The sequence below is a fragment of the Rhineura floridana genome, chromosome 6 (genome assembly GCF_030035675.1).
Source record: "Rhineura floridana isolate rRhiFlo1 chromosome 6, rRhiFlo1.hap2, whole genome shotgun sequence".
Classification (NCBI taxonomy): Eukaryota; Metazoa; Chordata; class Lepidosauria; order Squamata; family Rhineuridae; genus Rhineura; species Rhineura floridana.
The window spans coordinates 152114185-152134685 of NC_084485.1; the positions used below are offsets into that span (position 1 = coordinate 152114185).

General features: G+C 42.4%; 1 protein-coding gene across 7 annotated transcripts in view; it reads right to left on the reverse strand.

The window, feature by feature from the left end:
* Nucleotides 1-20501, reverse strand: part of KIAA0040 (KIAA0040 ortholog) — a 39706-nt gene that overhangs the window by 17082 nt on the left and 2123 nt on the right. For 3 of the 7 annotated variants that reach the window (XM_061634165.1, XM_061634163.1, XM_061634169.1), the window contains exon 2: nt 7791-7868. The gene's annotated coding sequence lies outside the window, so the exon portion shown is untranslated. Of the gene's footprint in view, nt 1-893; nt 918-7780; nt 7869-8298; nt 8379-20501 lie in introns of those variants that run through there. The other 4 variants (XM_061634167.1, XM_061634166.1, XM_061634164.1 and 1 more) reach the window with 4 other exon arrangements.

The window sequence follows — 20501 nt, forward strand, 5'->3', positions numbered from 1 at the left end:
TGACCCTCTTGACTCTCCCTTTTCAACTTTCCCCTCATTTTCCTTTTTTTGAAGTCCAGTGTGATCATGGGAGACTTTCTTGGCAGCTTAGTTTAGATAAATTAGCACTTTTCTAAACTCAGTCTGGTTTTATACTAAATTAAAAATTGAACTGTTAAGTTGAACTGAAGTCTAAACTTAAGCTTTAGTGAATAAACTGCATTTAAGATGGGCTTGCTGAAGTCTACACTCCTATACATGTCTGCTCAGAACTAATGCTAATCCTATTCAGAGTAGACCCACTGAAGTGAACAGACATGAATTACTTAGATTCATTAATGTCAACGGGTCTACTTTGAGTAAAATTTGGTTGAAAACAATCCTAAGCCCTACTGAGTTCAATGGGGGTTACTTCCAGGTAAGTGTGTATAGAGTTGCAGCCTAAATTAACTTCTCCTGTAGCTAAATCTGCCCTGTAGCCCTTGTCAGTTTAGAATTGCTTTGCCCATTTTAAAATTAGCTTTAATTTCAGTTTCTCATGTAAGATTTAACTGCAACCAGAGCTAAAAAGCTAAGGGGCTACAGAATTATCTCCCTAAGATTCCACTTCTGACATACAATACCTTTGCATATGTCACATAAATAAATACCTTCTCCTTGGAGAGATGATTAACTTGCCTGTCTGCATGCTGTATTCCTCCTCTATATTTTGTTGGCTCTGGCTTCCACTTGTTTTTTTTTTACTTTCTTAAAGCTAGCCCATAAAGTAGGGCTTTGGGGTAATAAGAGAAAAAGAGAAGCTGCATCACCAAAAAAAGCAGAGGACAAAAGAAGACAGTGATTTGCATAAAATGTTCAGATACTAATCTAGAAATTTAGAAATTATTACTATCATTGAAGCAGAAATACAATACCTCTCACTGCAGTAGGGAAGACATTGATCAGGTGATCTGTGTGCCTGTTCACTCTGCTGTCCAGGTGCTAACTGTTGATGGGCAACTTAGGGCTTATTATCTTTGACAGCCTTTCAAATAGATAACTCTTTCAAACAGAGGATTATCTTCTGTAAAGAAGGACATGTGGCCACCCTGCTATCATGGCATCTGATGAGATCACTGCAAGTGGGCATGTAGCCTGTGTCAGATGGGTTCAGAAATACAGATGTAACATTTCCAGCATATCTGAAGCCATGGAAAAAACAATTTCCCCCTTCTTCCTTTAAAAAAATGGAAATTTGGGGGGGGGGAGGAAATTTAAAAATGCAACACTTTTTAAAGCATCTTTTATACATAAAAAGTCACTTTGTTACTTTAGGAACATAATATGTATCATGTACAACATAGTCTGCCATTAAATTATCACGTTGGTATATTAAAAGCACAGTTTACTCATACTCTGGCTGCTTTCACACACGGGGCTAACAGCGCTAGTTTAACAGGTTAAAAAGGTAGTGCTTCTGTCCCGATTTCTAACATCCCTTTCACACTGCAGTACCTCTTGCGATAAGGAACAGCAGCCTTTTCAGCCGATACCCCGGCATTTCACACAATTGTCTTTCACACAGCTTGTTTTTGTCCCTCACCCATGCACACTGTTCCCCACTGTGTAGGAGGTCTAAGGTCTTGTCCCGTCGCCATGCAAGCCCTCTCCCTTTAGGATCTGACTTTTTAAATTGTTTTAGTTGTATCAAGACGGGTGTGTGTGGGATATGCTGCTGCTATCTGCGCTGATGCTGGAATACTGGCACAACGTTCGTCAGGCAAAAAAACCAAACCTGCGCAACTAAAGGGCGGGAACGCACTGCATGCTGAGATGCTTGCTACGTGAGCAGCGGCAGCTAGCGAAACACTCCCGCGATCTTCCAGGTTCTTGCTAACGGATTATTTCTGGTATCATTTATTGCGGAAATTAGCGCTACACTTGCGCTACATTCCACCAGAATTCCGGAGCTACCCGGTATGTCATGTGAAAGCTCAAATATAATGCCCAAATCACCAGGTAAGAAATCATCAGAATAACGGAATAAAGTGCAGTGTGAAAGCACCCAATAATTACAAATTTAATTTACTTTTTACATATGTTTTGGTTGCAAATGGAGCTACAAGTTGCTGAACCGTAAGGAACCTAGCATCTCTTTCATTTTGCTAGTTTATGAGGAGCAAGCAAAAACAATTAAAACAGAAGAAACCATCAACCAGTAGTGTAGCCACAAATTGAGAAGTTCAGGGTCCCTTCATGTTAGTCACAGCCACAGCCACAACCACACCCCCTTCCCCCTCTTCCCTGCTGCCACTGCCGTTTCATGCTGCAGGGTTGAGAATGAGATCCTTGTTAATGACTTCTCCCACAACAACAGACATCCCTAGGAACAGAGCTTGGAAGATTACTTTTAAAAAGTAATAAATTACAGTTATAGTTACATGGCCCAAAAAGTAGTAATTACCGTTGCAATTACAATTGCTCTGAAAGTAGCTGATTACTTTTACTCAAAAATAATTGCTACAATTACATTTTAGTTACTTTTTTAAAAAATTGGCTACAGGGTGTTGGCCTTGGCTGCTGCACATCTAAGTAGCCTAAAACAACATTAAAAACAAGAGCACACACACAGAGGGTAGTAGAATAATTTTTTTATCTGTAAGATTAACAGAATCTCACATCCTCCCACCCCACCTCCAGCAATGGTGATAACCCAACACACATATAATTCACTTGAAATCAAAATTTACACTTGAAATGCTGCTTTTACAATACATTTCTGTTATGTTTCAAAAGAACAGGATGCTCAAAGAGCACATCAGACAAAATTTGCTCTGGGCTGGGACAAATCATACACCCCAGGAAAGAGGAGGGTGTCCTCTACGAGATGCCAGTACGTCCCGCCTGGCCCACAACGTTTGCTGGGTGCAGGGCAGGGATAAGGGCATCTATGCACAACCAAAATTGACAAAAAGATGCAGAAAAAAATAAGAAACTGAGGGTGCCCACCCCATAATCTGCTCTGGGCCAGAACAAATCATACACCCAAGGAAAGGGGAGGATATCTTCTACAAGATGCCAATGCTTCCCACCTAGCCCAGAGTTTCTGTTCGATTCAGGGTGTGTATAAGAGCATCTATGCACAACCAAAAGAGACAAAAAGAAAAGAATAAATATCTGGGGGTGCTCAACACAAAATCTTCTCTGGGCCAAGATAAATCAGACACCCCAGAAAATGATAGGGTGTCTTCTATGCTATGCCAGTGCTTACGGCCAGTGCTTATGATCTATGTGGATTTTAAAAATTTTTGTATTGGTCTTCCCTGTTACTCACTTTGTTATAGCTCAGTTATTATTATTTTTAAAAGCCATTGATGTTGGTGACAGAAGGACTTGCGGCAGGGTCAACAAACAATGATGTCTTGAAGAAGATGTAATTTCATAGATGACACTCTAAAGTATGCATGGATGGCATCTCGTAGAACATACTCTCCCAGATGCATGGAAGTATGATATGTGGTGCCCCAAATCATCTTTTAGGATGGACACTCCCATTTCTGATTTTCTTTCCTCTACATCAGCCTTTCCCAACCAGTGTGCCTCCAGATGTTGTTGGACCACAACTCCCATCAGCCTCAGCCAGCTTTGCCAATGGTCAGGAAAGATGGGAATTGTGGTCCAACAACATCTGGAGGCACACTGGTTGGGAAAGGCTGGTCTACATATTCACATACAAGAAGCTCTGAACTGGGTAGGAACCCTCTCCTGCATGCATGGATGTATGACTTGTAGTGCCCAAAGCATGTTTCGGGGTGGGAACCCGCAGTTCCTTATATACATTCTACATTGCTTGTTGTGCATAGATGCACATACCTGTTTCGTGTGCCCACAAGAAAATCCATTCCAGGCAGGATGCAGTGGCATCTCGTTGAGGACACTCTCTCATTTGCTCAGGTGAATGATGTTTCATGGCCCACAGCAGATTTTGGAGTGGTCACCCCAAATTACATATTTTTCTGTACTTTTTATTATTTTAGTTCTGCACAGATGGCCTTATGGGTACCCTGCACCCAGCAGAAACTATAGGCCAGGTGGGAAGTACTGGCATCTTGTAGAGGCCACCCTCCCCCTTCCTGGGATGTATGATTTGTCATGGCAGCAGAGGTGTAGTTGTCCAGTAAGTTGCCCCTTACTTTTTTGGGAGCAGGGTCCCTATGTCTCCAGCATCATATGAGCTGGAGTGTGTTAGCCACTGAGAAGAGTCTTCTAATATGCTTCCTTGCCCTTTCCTGCTAATTGGAGCCAATCAGAGTGAAAGGAGGTGAGTCACCCACTGAGAAGACTCTTTTCAGTAGCTAATACTCTCCCCTTTCATACTGATCGTCTCCTAGGGACATCAGTTGTTATGGGAGAAGGCATTAACAAGGACCTCATTCTCAACCCAGGAGCAAAATAAGGGGAGAGGGGGGGTCTGGCTGTGGCTGATACTATCATGAAGGGACCTTGCACTTCTGAATTTGCCACTATACTACTGCCTGGCACAGTGCAGATTTTTGGGTGGGCACCCCCAGTTTCTTATTGTTTTCTGCATATTTTTGTCGCTTTGGGTTGTACATATATGCCCTTATCCCTGCCCTGCACAGAGCAAAAGCTCTGGGCCAGGCACGACACACTGGCATCTTGTAGAAGACACCCTCCCCTTCCCTGGGGTGTATGAGTTGTCCTGGCCCAGAACAGACTATGGGGTGGGCACACCCAGTTACTTATTTTTTATGATTTTATGACATCATTATGCATTTATGAGCATTTCAGAAGCCTGATAATTTTGATTGAATAAATTTGTTGTTATTCTTGACAGGGAGACCCCCCAGATCACCACGATATATGATATGATAACAAGTTACTTTCAAGCTCTACCTAGGAGCCAATAAGCATAAAAGAGGAGAGTCTTCTCAGCAGCTAACTCACCTCCTGTCACTGTGATTGGCTCTAATCAGCGGGAGAGGATAAGGAAGCATGTAAGAAGACTCTTCTTGGTGACTAACACATCCCCCTTTCATACTGATTGGCTCATAGGGTGTTGGAGACATTGGGACCCTGCTCCCCAAAAAGTGAAGGGAAACCAAGACTTAGTTAATGCGAAATGAAATTTAATCAGCCTCATTTTTCTGAGCTACAACTATCAGTTTTGGCTTCTTCCTATTTGTCATCATATTAATCATGACATTCTAAAGATTGAGGTTTGTCTGGATTGAAATAAGCTTTTACACCCTTTCATACATCATGGTCCTTTCCCCCCCTTCAGTTTCTTTTGAAAAAACAAAAAACCAGGGGGAATTTTTTTTTCTGAATTTTTCCATTTCTCCCCTCCAAGGCCTTCACTTTTCTAGTTCAGAAAGGATGCTAGCCCTAGGAAATGGCTTGGCTCATTCCTGAGGCAACTGGAATTTGGCCTTGCTCTACCACCTATAAGAACCAAACCCTTCCCTCCCCCTCCCTCTGGATCCCAGTGTGCTTTTTACCCATTGCTTCGTGGCAGTTGTAATACCTCCCCTCTCTCCACAGCCACTTGCTCCCACCAGCTGCACCAGGGGAGTTTGGGGACTGAGGCAGGTGGCAGGGGCCTTGCATAGAAATTATTCTCCAACTGCAATATTAAATCTGAGCCAGAGAAAAAGTTAGAGCTCTAATCCTTTGTGGGCATCATGAGCCTGCAAAACTCATACATAAGCCCTGGAAGTGTAAGTGTTGTCAGAAACTCTAGATATCAGTCTCCTAGATTACACTTCAGATGTGAGGAGGGAAAAAGGGTAAGTTTAGCATAACCAACTTAAAATGTAGATTGATGAAGGGAGAGATTCCCACACTTAGTGAAATATCGGGAACTTTTATTGCCAGTGTCACACAGTCCTAGACCAGAGTACACCCTGTAGCTCTTGCATCATTTTAAGAAACAATACCAGATACATTCCTTGGCACATCAACAAGGTTTTCATGGATCCAGAGAGGTGCAAAGACAGACTGCCAGCTATGCTATAATATTGCAGCCTCTCACTTTTCCCTCGGCACAGTTCCCACAGGAGTTCCACGACCAGCCACAAATCATTTCACTGGCCATTTCTTGTGCTTAGGTGGAAGCAGAAAATGCTTGGGTTATGATCCAGGGGGAAAAAAAATCAGCCTATGACATTCTGAAGTGATGCTGATCAGGGGCAGGACTACACATTGCATGAGAATGCATGTCCCAGAACTGTTGGCAACTGCTTCTTGTCAGCAAAAACAGCTCCAGAAGACAGGCACTTGAGAACAGAGAGAAGTTGGCAGGGAGGGTGAGGTGAGCATTTTGCCTTCCACTGCCTACTGTCTATTGAATATTGGTCCCTCTGATTCCTCTGCCCACCCCCACCCCATTGTTTTGCTTGTGGAATCTAATGAGGGGAAAAGCCACTGTGGGGAAGGAAGAATGGAAGCAACCTGAACAACTCAGAAACAGATTCAGCCGTGTGCAGCGGATAAGATGGGCTGGGCAAGGGCATTCATTCTTCATTTACATCCTGCCTTTCTAGCAGTATACACAGAGTACTCCGGTGACCAACCATTCAGGGATTGACCATGCCCAGACCTGCTTGGCTTCAGTAAGGATGCTGTACTATATCCCTCCAGACCGCACTCCAGGCCCTTTCATTTCAATCTAATTTTCTTTATGCCATTAACAGTGTCCAGAAAGCTCATGATTTGTAGGAGACAGACTACGGAATAATGTGTCACCATCAAGAATATCATCCTAAAATCAATGGGCAATTCAATGGTCTTTTGACATTTCGATTGGGTTTCATTTATTAACCCTAGAACTGGTTGAATCCAATGTAAAGGCACTTTAAGGCATTAAGTAAAAATGTAAATGTACTGCCTTCAAGTCGATTCTGACTTATGGCGACCAATGAATAGGGTTTTCATGAGGCTGAGACGCAGTGACTGGCCCAGGGTCACCCAGTGAGCTTCATGGCTATGGGGGGATTCAAACCCTGGTCTCCCAGGTCGTAGTCCAACACCTTAACCACTACACCACACTGGCTCTCAAGGCAGGGTTCGAATCCCCACACAGCCATGAAGCTCACTGGGTGACCTTGGGCCAGTCACTGCCTCTCAGCCTCAGAGGAAGGCAATGGTAAACCCTCTCTGAATACCACTTACCATGAAAACCCTATTCATAGGGTCGTCCATAAGTCGGAATCGACTTGAAGGCAGTCCATAAAATCAGGGCTTTTCATGATGGTACTCACTGGAATGGTGTCTGCCCATGACAACCGTTAAATGCTTGCACTCACAGCACTTTTATCAAGGTATGATTACTGGCACCTCATTTTTTAAAACCAGAAAACCTCAAAAATTAAAGAATTTTCTAAATAGTAATAGTAAAAACTAGAACTAGAGAAGGTCCTCAAATGCAAAGATATATCACTGAACACCAAAGTCAGGATCATTCAGACTATGGTATTTCTGATCTCTATGTATGGATGTGAAAGTTGGACAGTGAAAAAAGCTGATAAGAGAAAACAACTCATTTGAAATGTGGTGCTGGAGGAGAGCTTTGCGCATACCATGGGCTGCGAAAAAGACAAATAATTGTGTGTCAGAACAAATTAAACCAGAACTGTCACTAGAAGCTAAAATGATGAAACTGAGGTTATCCTACTTCGGACACATCATGAGAAGACATGATTCACTAGAAAAGACAATAATGCTGGAGAAACCATAAGGGAGTAGAAAAAAAGGAAGGCCAAACAAGAGATGGATTGATTCCATAAAGGAAGCCACAGACCTGAACTTACAAAGTCTGAACAGGGCGGTTCATGACAGATGCTCTTGGAGGTCACTGATTCATAGGGTCACCATAAGTCATAGTCGACCTGAAGGCACATAACAACAAAATAGTAATAATAATAATAATAATAATAATAATAATAATAATAATAATAATAATTAAAACTTCAAGAATTTTCAAAGGCAATACAGGCAGTTATTGAAAGAGATAATTTTATGCAGAGTACCATTAACACTTTAAAGATCAGTGTGATATCTGGAAGTTCTAGTACGTAAAGATAAGCAACACCTTTCCTTATAGGGGCAAGGACAGAGATTGCCAGTATGTACATGGGAAACAGCTGAAGGGCCACACATTTCAGACAGGTTAGGAAGAATACAGATCAATCTCTGTATAACAAAATTGATCCATTTGGTTAGGGAAGGACAATGAGTTTTAAGAATTTCTTATTAACTGGATTCAGTTTATTTTATATTGGAATATGCAGTTCACTCAAAATGCTCCTTTTCACGTACAGTGCCTTAAGAAGTTTGTTGACGGATTAGGTTAGGAAATGCTGGTCATTTCTGAAGTTGTGATCTGTGCGGCTTTTCTACTGATGAAAAACAGAAAATATGCACATTAACAAGCTATGATTGTATAACTAATCTTCTGTGAAACTGATAAGATACTAGCATTGTTACATATTGTAAAACCAGTTTAGACTGTTAAATTACTTAATTATATCTTTATATTGAATTGTAAAGACTTCCATTTTAATTATTATAGTAATTTAGTTTTGATACAACATAATCTTTTTTGTACTTTATTTAAGACATTTATCATTTTATTTCTGTTGGATTGCTACCCCTTAATCTCCATTATTAACTCGAGATGCAGTGGCCCCACTCCAGGTTTACCTAGCCCCTGTTGATATCAATGGGACTCAGGTTAGTCATGTGACTAATGTGCCACTGACTGCAACAGGATTTAGGCATGATGAAATTTCTCAGGCTTGGAGTCAGCTTTTTCTTATTTTAATCCTCTTTACAACAGCTTTAAGCCAGTAAGATATATACCACCACAATTTTCAAAACTACATCAGTGTCAACTGGGCAGCCCAATTTATTTATCTATTGGCCTAATAAGATGTTATCTTCCTGTTCTGCAATTGGAAGCAACCCAATGTTACTTGGGCTCACTGAGAACTGCATGAATATATAAATAGACAAAAGGAGCCTCATCACACCCTGCCAAGCTCCCCCCTGCCCCATTCATACAGCTGGGAATCTTACTTGAGGCACAGAGAGCATGTGACTGGCCTGAGGTTGCTCAGGAAGTTTTAGGCATAGCCAAGAACGGAACACCATTCTCTCCTTCATGTTTTCTTTGCCTGAAGCACAACAGCCTCTTTTCCTTTGACCTAAATTGCCTCTTCAGGGCAATCAGAAGGGTCCCCCCCCCGTGCATGCACCCCCCCCAACCCTTACTTCAGGTTCACAAGGCTTCTCCCTCTCTTGTCAACAGAGGACATGTTCTGCAACTTGCATGGAAGGGAACTTTTGGAAAACCTTCTAACTGACCATGAAGAACAATTACATTAGCTTTTCCTTCTGGTTTCCCATTAGTTAATGTTTAACTATTAAAGCTTGGCAGTGCATGGCACTTTAGGGATAAAGGAGGATCACAGCCTATTTTAATATCGATCAACAGTAAGCAATACATTGCACAGAGCTGAAGAGGACTACTCTTCCTTGCTTGAAGAAGATGATGGTTTTATGCTGATCCTGCCTGGTTAAGTCTGCTGTCTCAACTTTAACTCTTGTTCACTTCTTTGATTTTTATCTGTATCACTAGAAGCAAAAATTATGAAACTGAGGTTATCATACTTTGGACGCATAATGAGAAGACATGATTCATTAGAAAAGACAATAATGCTGGGCAAAACAGAAGAAAGTAGAAAAAGAAGAAGAGATAGATTGATTCCATAAAGTAAGCCACAGACCTGAACTTACAAGAGCTGAACAGGGTGGTTCATGACAGATGCTCTTGGAGGTCGCTGATTCATAGGGTCGCCATAAGTCATAATCGACTTGAAGGCACATAACAATAACATTCCTGCTAGAAATGGTCCGGTTGGCAGGATGTTGCACAAATATGACCTAATTATTACCATGATTAAAATAAAAATAAAACATACAAAATACAACATTCTTACCATGTGGCTTTTTTTCCTGATAGCCATAGCACGTTTGAAGAGGAAAAAACAGAGCAATGCAAAATTCTTACTAGGTACTTTTCAAAAAAATGGTAGAGACCGGAAACTAAAAGGGTGATTGTACACATGACATATTTGAGCCTCCCTCATGTTTTTTGTATCATGTATGACTACACTGCAGCCAATGTAGATTTTGAATTTGTCTTTGGAGCCCATTTAGGCCTGGTGTGAAAACACCCAAGGTCAGGAATCCCTAGAGGAAGCCACAGAATAATTTAAATAGACAGAACAGGAACTAGGGTAACCAGATGCAAAAAAGCAGGGGAGGAATTTCAGCTGGTGCAGCCTTTTGCACCCCTCCGTGCAAGCTGCCCCTGTGTACAAGAAGGCATTATTTAAGCAATTTACTACAGGAGCCCTTTTCTCCTTTGCGTCTCATGCACAGAACCTTCGAAAAGGGATGGACACGTGCAAAAGTCCTTTTGTGGAACAGAATGTCTGAAATAGTGGAAAGTCCACTCAGTGATGAATGCGGGGCTATATTTACCCAAGCAGAGGAGAGCAGCATAAAAAGAACAGGCAAGAGTATGTCTACAGACAGTTATTAGGTACTGAATTAAGAAAGAAGAATTTTAGGATATTCATTATGGATTTTGCACGTGCTCAAAAAAAGAAAAGAACAAACAGACACCATGTCCCCACTTTTTTCTCCCCAGAAGTCAGGTTTCTGTTACTATTACTACTACTACCACTTCCTGCTGGAGTATGCCAGCAAAAAACAAAACAAACAAATCAGTTATTTCTTTTTTATGCTACATTTCTGAAAGCGTGCAAATTCCAGAGAAACAGGCAGAACTGTGTATTCTGACATCATCAGTGCTGCTGGTAAAATATTTCAGTAATTCAAAATCCCAAAATGGGAGAAGAAATTTGGCAGGGGAGAGTTCCATAAACATCCCCAGTATCAGCAATACTTGACAGTTCTTCTGCACATATCCTCAGCACCACAGAGGATCAATGTACCCCTTGCAATTGACAGTACAACCACCAAGTATCCCATGTTCTATTCCTCAGACTATTAGAGACTACCTATGTAAGTCCATAACTCAGCATAACCATTTCTACCTACATAAAGGGTTAGACAGAGGAAGAATTGCCCATTGTTCTATTTACATATTCAATTCATTTATGTATGCAAATTGTAACTTGTGCATGGAAAGTTTATAAAAAGATGTTACAGAAAATCCATGGATCAGTTTAAACATCCAGTTTCTGTTTTCTTTGAACTGCAAACACTTGGAGGGCAGGTTCCCTCACTGCCTATCTAAAAAGGGGGTAGCCAATGTGGTGTCCTCCAGATGATTTGGACTATTACTCCCATCATCCTTGGCCATTATCCATGCTGCCTGGGGCTGAGGGGAGTTGGAGAGCACCAGTTAGCTACCTTTGACCTTTAGCATGTGGAGCATCAAAGGGGTATAAACCAACCTGGTCAGGAAAGCCTCTGTTCTACTTTAACAAAGAGTTTTCAGAAATGTATACTAGCAGAGTGCAGCTTTCTTCCGCCTGTTTACAATCTCTCTTTGCCTTCTAACCCATAGTCCCTTTGTTTTTTGCTTTTTTGGGAGGAAGAGATCAGTTCATACAGTGTGCAGCCGTTTGAATGCTTTTTAACAGGGTGTGTTACAGGAAAAGGAGAAGGGTGTGCAATGCTCTGAGAGTTTCCTCTTTAAAAATAACACTTATCTCCACTTCAGGCTACATGGTATAGTACAGAAATACATCAAAGCAATATTCAAACTTTTTACTCTCAATTCTGTGGGTTGGCAGTTATGACTACAGTTTAATGGTGCAGTAGTTTCCAGGTTGTATTACACCATCCATGGAGAAAAAGGGAGGAGACAGAATCACAAAAGGCCATAAGAAGATACCCATGAAGAATTTAATTCAAAGTATATTGGGCCAATAAAAACTTTATTTTTGTGAATACCTAGGATTTTATCTCCTTCCCCCTTTTATTTATTATTTACTTATCATTGCTGCCTTCTTTCTATATTGCACCATATGCAAGATAAAGTTTCAGCAACCTTATGTACATTTTCATACAATTACTGTGGTGATCAAATTTATTTTTATTTACTTAATAAAATGTATATACCGCTTGAATGTAAAGACCTCTAAGAAGTTTACAAAAAACATTAAAATTATCAATAAAGCAGTTAAGAAGTAATTAAAATATATTTTAAACAATTAAAAGAGCTACTAACTATAAAAATTAAAACAAATCAACATCTGTGTGTCTGGATAGGCTTGTCTAAACAAAGTTTTAAGCAGGTGCCAAAAGAAATACCGCGAAGGCACCTGCCTGATGTCAATAGGCAGGGAGTTCCAAAGAATAGGTGCTAAAAGAATGATTTCTTACATGTGTGGAACATGTATTATGTGACACCTGTAACAATGCCTGTTCTGCATAATGAAGTGCTTGAGTGGGCACGTATGGAAGTAAACTGGCCCCAAGCTGTTAAGGGCTTTACATACCAAGAGTAACACCTTGAACTTGGCCCAGTAACAAGTTGGCAACCAGTGTAGATCTCTGTGTAGAGGTGAGATATGCTGAGAAGGTCTCATTCCTGTCAGCAATCTGGGTGCAGCGTTCTGCACTAATGGTAGTTTCTGGATCAAGTGCAAGGGAAGCCCCACATAGAGTGCATTGCAGTAATTCAGTCCTCAAGTCACTAATGCCTCAACTACTGTGGTCAAGCTCTCCCGGTCCAGGAACGGTCATATTTGTCTTACTAGGTACAGCTGGTAAAAGGCATTTCTAACCACTGAGACTATCTGGGCCTCCAGTGACAGAGGTGGATCCAGAAGAACTCCCAGACTGCATGCCTACTCCTTCGGGGGAGTGCAACCCCATCCAGGGTAGGCAAGTGACCAATTTCTCAGACAAAGGAACTGCTCACACACAGTGCCTCCATGATCTTGTTCAGCTTTAAAGGCTTCAGATGAAATGTGAAAACTGATTGTATTTGCAGGTTGTTTTTCACACAGTACATTCCAAAATAAAGCATACCCCCGACACACACTTTTAAAAAATTCTCTGAAAATTATCCGTAAAAATGATGACATCATCTTAAAAACTGAACACATGCTTTCAGAGAGCTGAAAATCGTCTGAATGAGGAATTGCTGCTTCTGGTATGCACAGCCATTCTACTCTGATTCTGGTAAACATGTTTTGCAGGGTTGTTTCCTTTAAACAAACCCTGCAAATGGTGTTTGGTCAGTGAACAGATCCTTTGCCTTCTGGAATTTAGCATATGAACTGGGTCACCACCTTTTTTTCTTGATAAAAACATGACAAATTAATTTAAAACATGCGTACTTTCACCCCATTGCTGCATCTGTTTATCATAAAAAACAACAGTATCCACTGAATTTCTGCTTGCCATTCAGCTGTCAAAGAATAAAATAAAATAAAATAAAAGGATTCACACCATCTTTCTATTTACTCATGTGGAACATTGGGATGGTCATGGGCTTGGGACACAGAAGGTTGCTATGTTCTTGCCTGAAGATGGTGTCTTCACCATCCAATGAACATAATAGCTCTGCCAGAAAAAGCATCCTGAAGCTCTTTCCAGCAGTGATCAGACAGATGCCTCTGTGAAGAGCGCAAGCAAAGCATGAAGGCAACATCCCTTCCCCACTGTCTGTTATTCAGAGGTATACTGCCTCTAGATGTGGAAGTCCATTTAGCAATTGTGGCTAAGCATATCCAGTGAGAGTATCCAGTGAGGCTGCAGCTTTCATCTTGTTTCTCTACTGGATCTCTCACCCATCTTTCCACTAACTATCAGCTCATCCATAACTTCCTTGTTGGGGATGGGGTGAGGGTACTGAAAGTGCCAATTCTAAAGGTGACTGATTTAGATCTCAATCCAATGCTTGTTAAACTTTCTGCACCCAGGTCCCCTTCTAAACTAACTCCCAAGCACCAACCCTACCAACACCTATCTTATTTTCAGGCGGGCATAAGGGTCTGTGGACTGGGGCAAAACCCCAACATTGGCACTAGCAGAGGAGCAAAATGGGAAATATCAGATTCCCTCCTAAACTAGCTAGCCAGGGCTGTAGGGGCAAGAAATACCAAAATGTTCCCCACCTCTCTGTAGCATAGTAGTCTATGTGCTGCAACGACCGGCTTCTGCTGTTGGGAGGAAAATGCCCCTGGTTCTGCCTGCTGAGAGATGCTCTCCCTCCTGGAATATGCATCTCTCCAGGGTTCTTACTCCCTCCCTTGCACTTCCAAGAGCTCTGCTTTTTCAGTTCTAAACCTATTTATTAGGGAGAAAGTCCAATTTAAAGTAGTGGGTTTATTTCTAAGTAGATGTGCTCAAGATCAAGGTGCAGAATATATAAAGTGTACCTGAGAAAACTAAAAGAGCTTTGACCACAGATGCTGCTGCAGCTGACTTTCATCTACTGTAAGGGCTAAACTGGCTTGAATACACAAAATACAAAGGATGAAGTCAGAAGGATTCCTCATATAACTCATGGTGGGTTCAATTCCCCCCCCCTTCATTCCAGTCCCTGCTCATGTTTGTTTAGTTTTCCAGATATTAAGAACTGCAAGTATTGTATTTTTAGGAACTAACAGCCAAGGTTCTCACCTAATCATTTTGATGAAGAAATGGTTGATTAAGACAGTAGCTTTCAAGCTGTTTTCTTGGGAGCCTTGGGCTCACTCAGTTATTAAGAGCTCCTCAATGACAAGAGAGCTATGGCAAAGAAGCATCCCTGAAAGGCAGCTTGCCCATCACCACTGCAAATGGGCAGCTACAGGTGAATTTTGAATGTACTTCACAGGGAGAAAGGTATACCACGGAGCATGCCAGAGAATCCTCAGTGACATGCAGGGATTCCATAGCACATGTGCAGGGGTTCCTTGACAGTAAGGGAAAGGTTTCTCTAAAGTTTTAAAATTGCAGCTTAAGAAAAATATACCAGAGAGCTGGGGAGCTTCTGATTCATGGGCTACACTGACTTATTCTCATGTGAATCAAGTTACAGGCAAAGGCTCTTTTAGAATCATAGAATCATAGAGTTGGAAGGGGCCTTGTAGGCCATCGAGTCCAACCCCCTGCTCGCAGCAGGAAATCCACAGCTAGAGCATCTCCCGCAGATAGCTGTCCAGCCTCTGCTTGAAGACATCCAGCAAAGGGGATCCCACCACCTCCCTAGGCAGTCGGTTCCATTGCCGAACTGCCCTTACTGTCAAGAAGTTCCTTCTAATGTCCACTCTGAATCTATGCTCCTGCAACTTAAAACCATTAGACCTAGCCCTACCCTCTGGGGCAGCAGAGAACAAATCTGTACCCTCCTCTATGTGACAGCCCTTCAGGTAAGAGTGCAATCATGTCACCCCTCAGCCTTCTCTTCACCAGACTGAACATGCCAAGTTCCTTCAACCTTTCCTCATAAGACTTGTTCTCCATACCGGCTATCATCCTCGTCGCCGTCTTCTGAACCCGCTCTAACTTGTCTATATCTTTCTTAAAATGAGGCGCCCAGAACTGAACGCAGTATTCCAGATGAGGCCTGACCAATGCAGAATATAGTGGGCCTATTACTTCCCTCGATCTGGAAACTATAGCTCTGTTTATGCAGCCCAAAACCGCGTTTGCTTTTTTTGCCGCAGCATCACACTGCTGGGTCATGTTCAACTTGCGATCCACTACAATTCCAAGGTCCTTCTCACACGTACTACTGCTAAGCCGGGTATTTCCCATTCTGTACCTGTGCATTTTGTTTTTGTGGCCTAAATGCAGAATCTTGCATTTGTCTTTATTGAATGTCATTTTATTAATTTCAGCCCAATTTTCTAGTCTATCCAGGTCCCTTTGGATTTTATTCCTGTCTTCCATTGTGTTAGCTATCCCTCCCAGTTTCGTATCATCCACAAACTTCATAAGGCTTCCCTCCACCCCATCATCTAAGTCATTGATAAAAATCTTGAAGAGTATCGGCCCCAGGACAGAACCCTGTGGCACTCCACTTGAGACCTCCTTCCAGTCCGAAGCAGAGCCACCGACGACCACTCCTTGAGTACAGTTTTCCAGCCAGTTGTGAATCCAACTGACAGTATTTCCATCTAGTCCGCATTTGACCAGTTTGCTAATCAAAAGGTTGTGGGGGACTTTGTCAAACGCCTTGCTGAAATCTAGATAGATGACATCTACAGCATTTCCACCAACTACTAAGCTAGTGACCCGATCAAAAAAAGAGATGAGATTAGTTTGACAGGATTTTTTCTTGACAAACCCATGCTGGCTCCTTCTAATCACAGCATTGTCATCTAGATAGTTGCCAATGGACTCTTTTATTATCCGTTCTAATATCTTTCCCGGTATTGAAGTCAGACTGACCGGCCTGTAATTCCCCAGATCTTCTTTTTTACCCTTTTTAAAGAGTGGGACGACGTTTGCCCGTCTCCAATCCTCCGGCACCTCTCCTGTTCTCCATGATTTCTCAAAGATGATGGCGAGAGGTTCTGAGAGTACAACCGCAAGTTCCTTCAATACTCTGGGATGCAGTTCATCAGGCCCTGGAGATTTGAACTCATTTAGGTTAACTAGGTATTTCCTGACTATCTCCTTATCAATCTCAAACTGCAGTCCCGACCCCTTACTGAGATTGCTACCGATGCAAGGTTGCACACTGTTTCCTTTTTGGGAGAAAATGGAGGCAAAATAGGCGTTGAGCTGCTTTTTCCTCGTTATCTGTCAACATTTTGCCATCCTCACTGAGCAGCAGTCCCACCGTTTCCTTGGTCTTTCTCTTGCTTCGAACATATCTGAAAACCCCCTTTTTGTTGTTCCTCGCTTCCCTCGCCAGCCTCAGCTCATTCTGGGTTTTAGCTTTCCTTACGCTATTCCTGCAATCCGAGCCACTTGTCGGTACTCTTCCTTGGTGATGCGTCCTTCCTTCCATTCTTTATACATGCTCTTTTTTACTTTTACCTCCTCTACCAGACTTCCATGTAGCCACATTGGCTTTTTCCGATGTCTTCCATTTTTCTTCCTCTTTGGAATTGTTTGCGATTGCGCTTTTTGTAATACGTTCTTCATGAACTCCCACGCTTCTTGGGCTCCTTTTTTCTTTAGTCTATCTAGCCACGGGATCCTACCCATCATTTCCCTGAGCTTGCTAAAATCAGCTTTCCTGAAATCCAAGGTCCATGTTTGACTATATTCTTCTTTGGCTTTCCCCAGAATCACAAATTCCAGCATTACATGGTCACTTTCCCCCAAGGTACCGACCGCTTTAATTCCCGTGACCTATTCATCCCTGTTAGTTAAGATCAGGTCCAGGATTGCCGATCCCCTTGTTCCTTCTTCTACTTTTTGAAAGAGGAAATTATCAGCAAGGCCCATCAGGAATTTGTTGGAGGCTTTGTGCTTCGCAGAGCTTGTCTCCCAGCAGATATCCGGGTAGTTGAAGTCCCCCATCACTACTACTTCTTGCCTCCTTGAGATTCCAGAGATTTGTTTGAGAAAGGCCTCCTCTACCACCTCTTCTTGGCCAGGGGGGTCTGTACTAGACACCTACTACCATGTGGGTTTTATTTGTTTCTCCATTTATTTTTACCCAAATGGTCTCTACCGGACCACTTTGTTCGCTCTCTTGGATTTCCATAGAGGTGTATTTGTCTTTGACGTATAACGCTACTCCCCCTCCTTTTCTGTTGCTTCTATACTTTCTGTAGAGTTTATATCTCTATATAAGCACGATGAAAATGTCGACCCAGTGTGCGGCAGCTGTGAAAAAGGCAAATTCCATGCTAGCGATAATTAGGAAAGGTATTGAAAATAAAACAGCCGATATCATAATGCCGTTGTATAAATCTATGGTGCGGCCGCATTTGGAATACTGTGTACAGTTCTGGTCGCCTCATCTCAAAAAGGATATTATAGAGTTGGAAAAGGTTCAGAAGAGGGCAACCAGAATGATCAAGGGGATGGAGCGACTCCCTTACGAGGAAAGGTTGCAGCATTTGGGGCTTTTTAGTTTAGAGAAAAGGCGGGTCAGAGGAGACATGATAGAAGTGTATAAAATTATGCATGGCATTGAGAAAGTGGATAGAGAAAAGTTCTTCTCCCTCTCTCATAATACTAGAACTCGTGGACATTCAAAGAAGCTGAATGTTGGAAGATTCAGGACAGACAAAAGGAAGTACTTCTTTACTCAGCGCATAGTTAAACTATGGAATTTGCTCCCACAAGATGCAGTAATGGCCACCAGCTTGGATGGCTTTAAAAGAAGATTAGACAAATTCATGGAGGACAGGGCTATCAATGGCTACTAGTTGTGATGGCTGTGCTCTGCCACCCTAGTCAGAGGCAGCATGCTTCTGAAAACCAGTTGCTGGAAGCCTCAGGAGGGGAGAGTGTTCTTGCACTCGGGTCCTGCTTGCGGGCTTCCCCCAGGCACCTGGTTGGCCACTGTGAGAACAGGATGCTGGACTAGATGGGCCACTGGCCTGATCCAGCAGGCTCTTCTTATGTTCTTATGTTCTTATCCTTGAATGGCTATATTCCAATCATGGGAGTCATCCCACCAAGTCTCTGTTATCCCTATGAAGTCATATTTGCCTTGATGCACTAAGACTTCAAGCTCCCCTTTTAATTTCCTTCTTCCCCATTTTGAACATCAACAGTGGTTTGGGTAGAAGCCTTCCTATCCACACCTTAGCTGTTCATGAGCTGATGGAAAGTACCTGGGCTTCCAGTACCCTACTGAATTTATTTTCTCCATGGCCACTATTCACCATCCAATTCCAGTCTTTCAATTCCTTCAGTTTCACCTTCATCCATTCCTCTAGTTGTTCTTTCCTTGGCCAAATATTGTAGGAAAATCTGAACCACAGATACATAGGTTTTGCAAAGGCAAATTGATTCACACATGCACAGAGTTTATTGGGCTTGCAGAATTTGCGTTTCCCTTTGTCCCTCACAGAATAACCACAACTAAGGCTGCAATCCAATACATGTCTACTCAGAAGTAAGCTCCATTGGGTTCAATGGGACTTTTACTCCCAGGTCAGTGTGTATTGGATTGCAGCCTAAAGCTCTAAGTTGTGATAATTTGGCAATCATTTAAGGTATCTTCTTGTACATCTGTTATCTAACATCTTCCAACATTTCACCAAATTTTCATCATTAAGCTGCAATCCTACACCCACTTACTTGGGAATAAGCCCCATTTAACTCAGTGGGACTTACGTCTGACAAGACACATATAGGATTGCATGGTTAGGGAAGGGAAGCAATTGCTCTGAAGGATGGGTTCTGTGGGCACATAACACTCTTTGAAACGCAGGATTTCAGTGCAATGCAAAGGACTTAAAGCACAGCGATCGAATGCCACTATTAAAGTTGCTCAAGCCCAGTGAGCTGGTCTCTTTTGTCCTATGCACACTGGCAAGATTTGCATTTAACTAACTGGGCACGCCTGATGGATTTTGGTACTCTACCTCACCAAATACTGAAGTCTCTTGAGACAGCCCCTCTACACCCATCCTGCCTGGCCCTGTGGCTTATTAAGCCCATTAGGGCCCCCCCACACACACTTGGGTTGGCAGGTATAATGAGACCACCTGCAAAAAGACCTGCAAAAGAGAGGGTTTAAAAAAGATACACCACAGCTCCCAAGTGAACAGGCTTAGGGATTAGGGCAGCCTTTCCCAACCAGTGTGCCTCCAGATGTTGTTGGACCACAATTCCCATCTTTCCTGACCATTGGCAATGCTGGCTGAGGCTGATGGGAGTTGTGGTCCAACAACATCTGGAGGCACACTGGTTGGGAAAGGCTGGATTAGGGTGTTAAAGGCAGGTTCAAACACCAGAGAAGCACTATAACTGATGCCCAGGACCAGTACGCCCCAACCCTTGAGAAGTTCTGGAAATTAAAGCAAATTGTTGGCAAGTTTATTTTAATTCCTAAGGATAGATAACTTCATTTTTAAACAGAATTCTTTGCTCTGAGCCACGTTCCAAACTCCAGGGAGAAAAATGACAGTATTCATAAACAACATTATGAAGCTCTGGGGAATGCTTGGCCACTCAGAGCATCACGTTATTAGTTTGTAGCCTGGCCCCTCCCCCTTTTCCTCTGGCTCAGCCTCTGCAGCAGGGCCTTGTGATGTCCCATCAGGTGTCTGAAGAAGACTCCTGCTTAAGGCAGCCTGCATATAATCTGGAACCTGTCACAACCTCAGGCTGGTCACAGGCGTCATGTTTTTTCACTGAAAGAGCTGAAGAGCCAACAACGTTGCCTTTCTTTCCACTCACTCAGACAAAAACAAAGGACATTTTAACTCTCTTCCCTGCTAGTGTGAAAATGAACAAGACAGCCCCTTTTTTTTAAGCACCTCAGAATGCCTAAATATGACATGTGTTATGATCTCCCAGTGTTGCACCTACAGGTTCCTGAATTGTCTTGGGGCAGTGCACATTTTTTT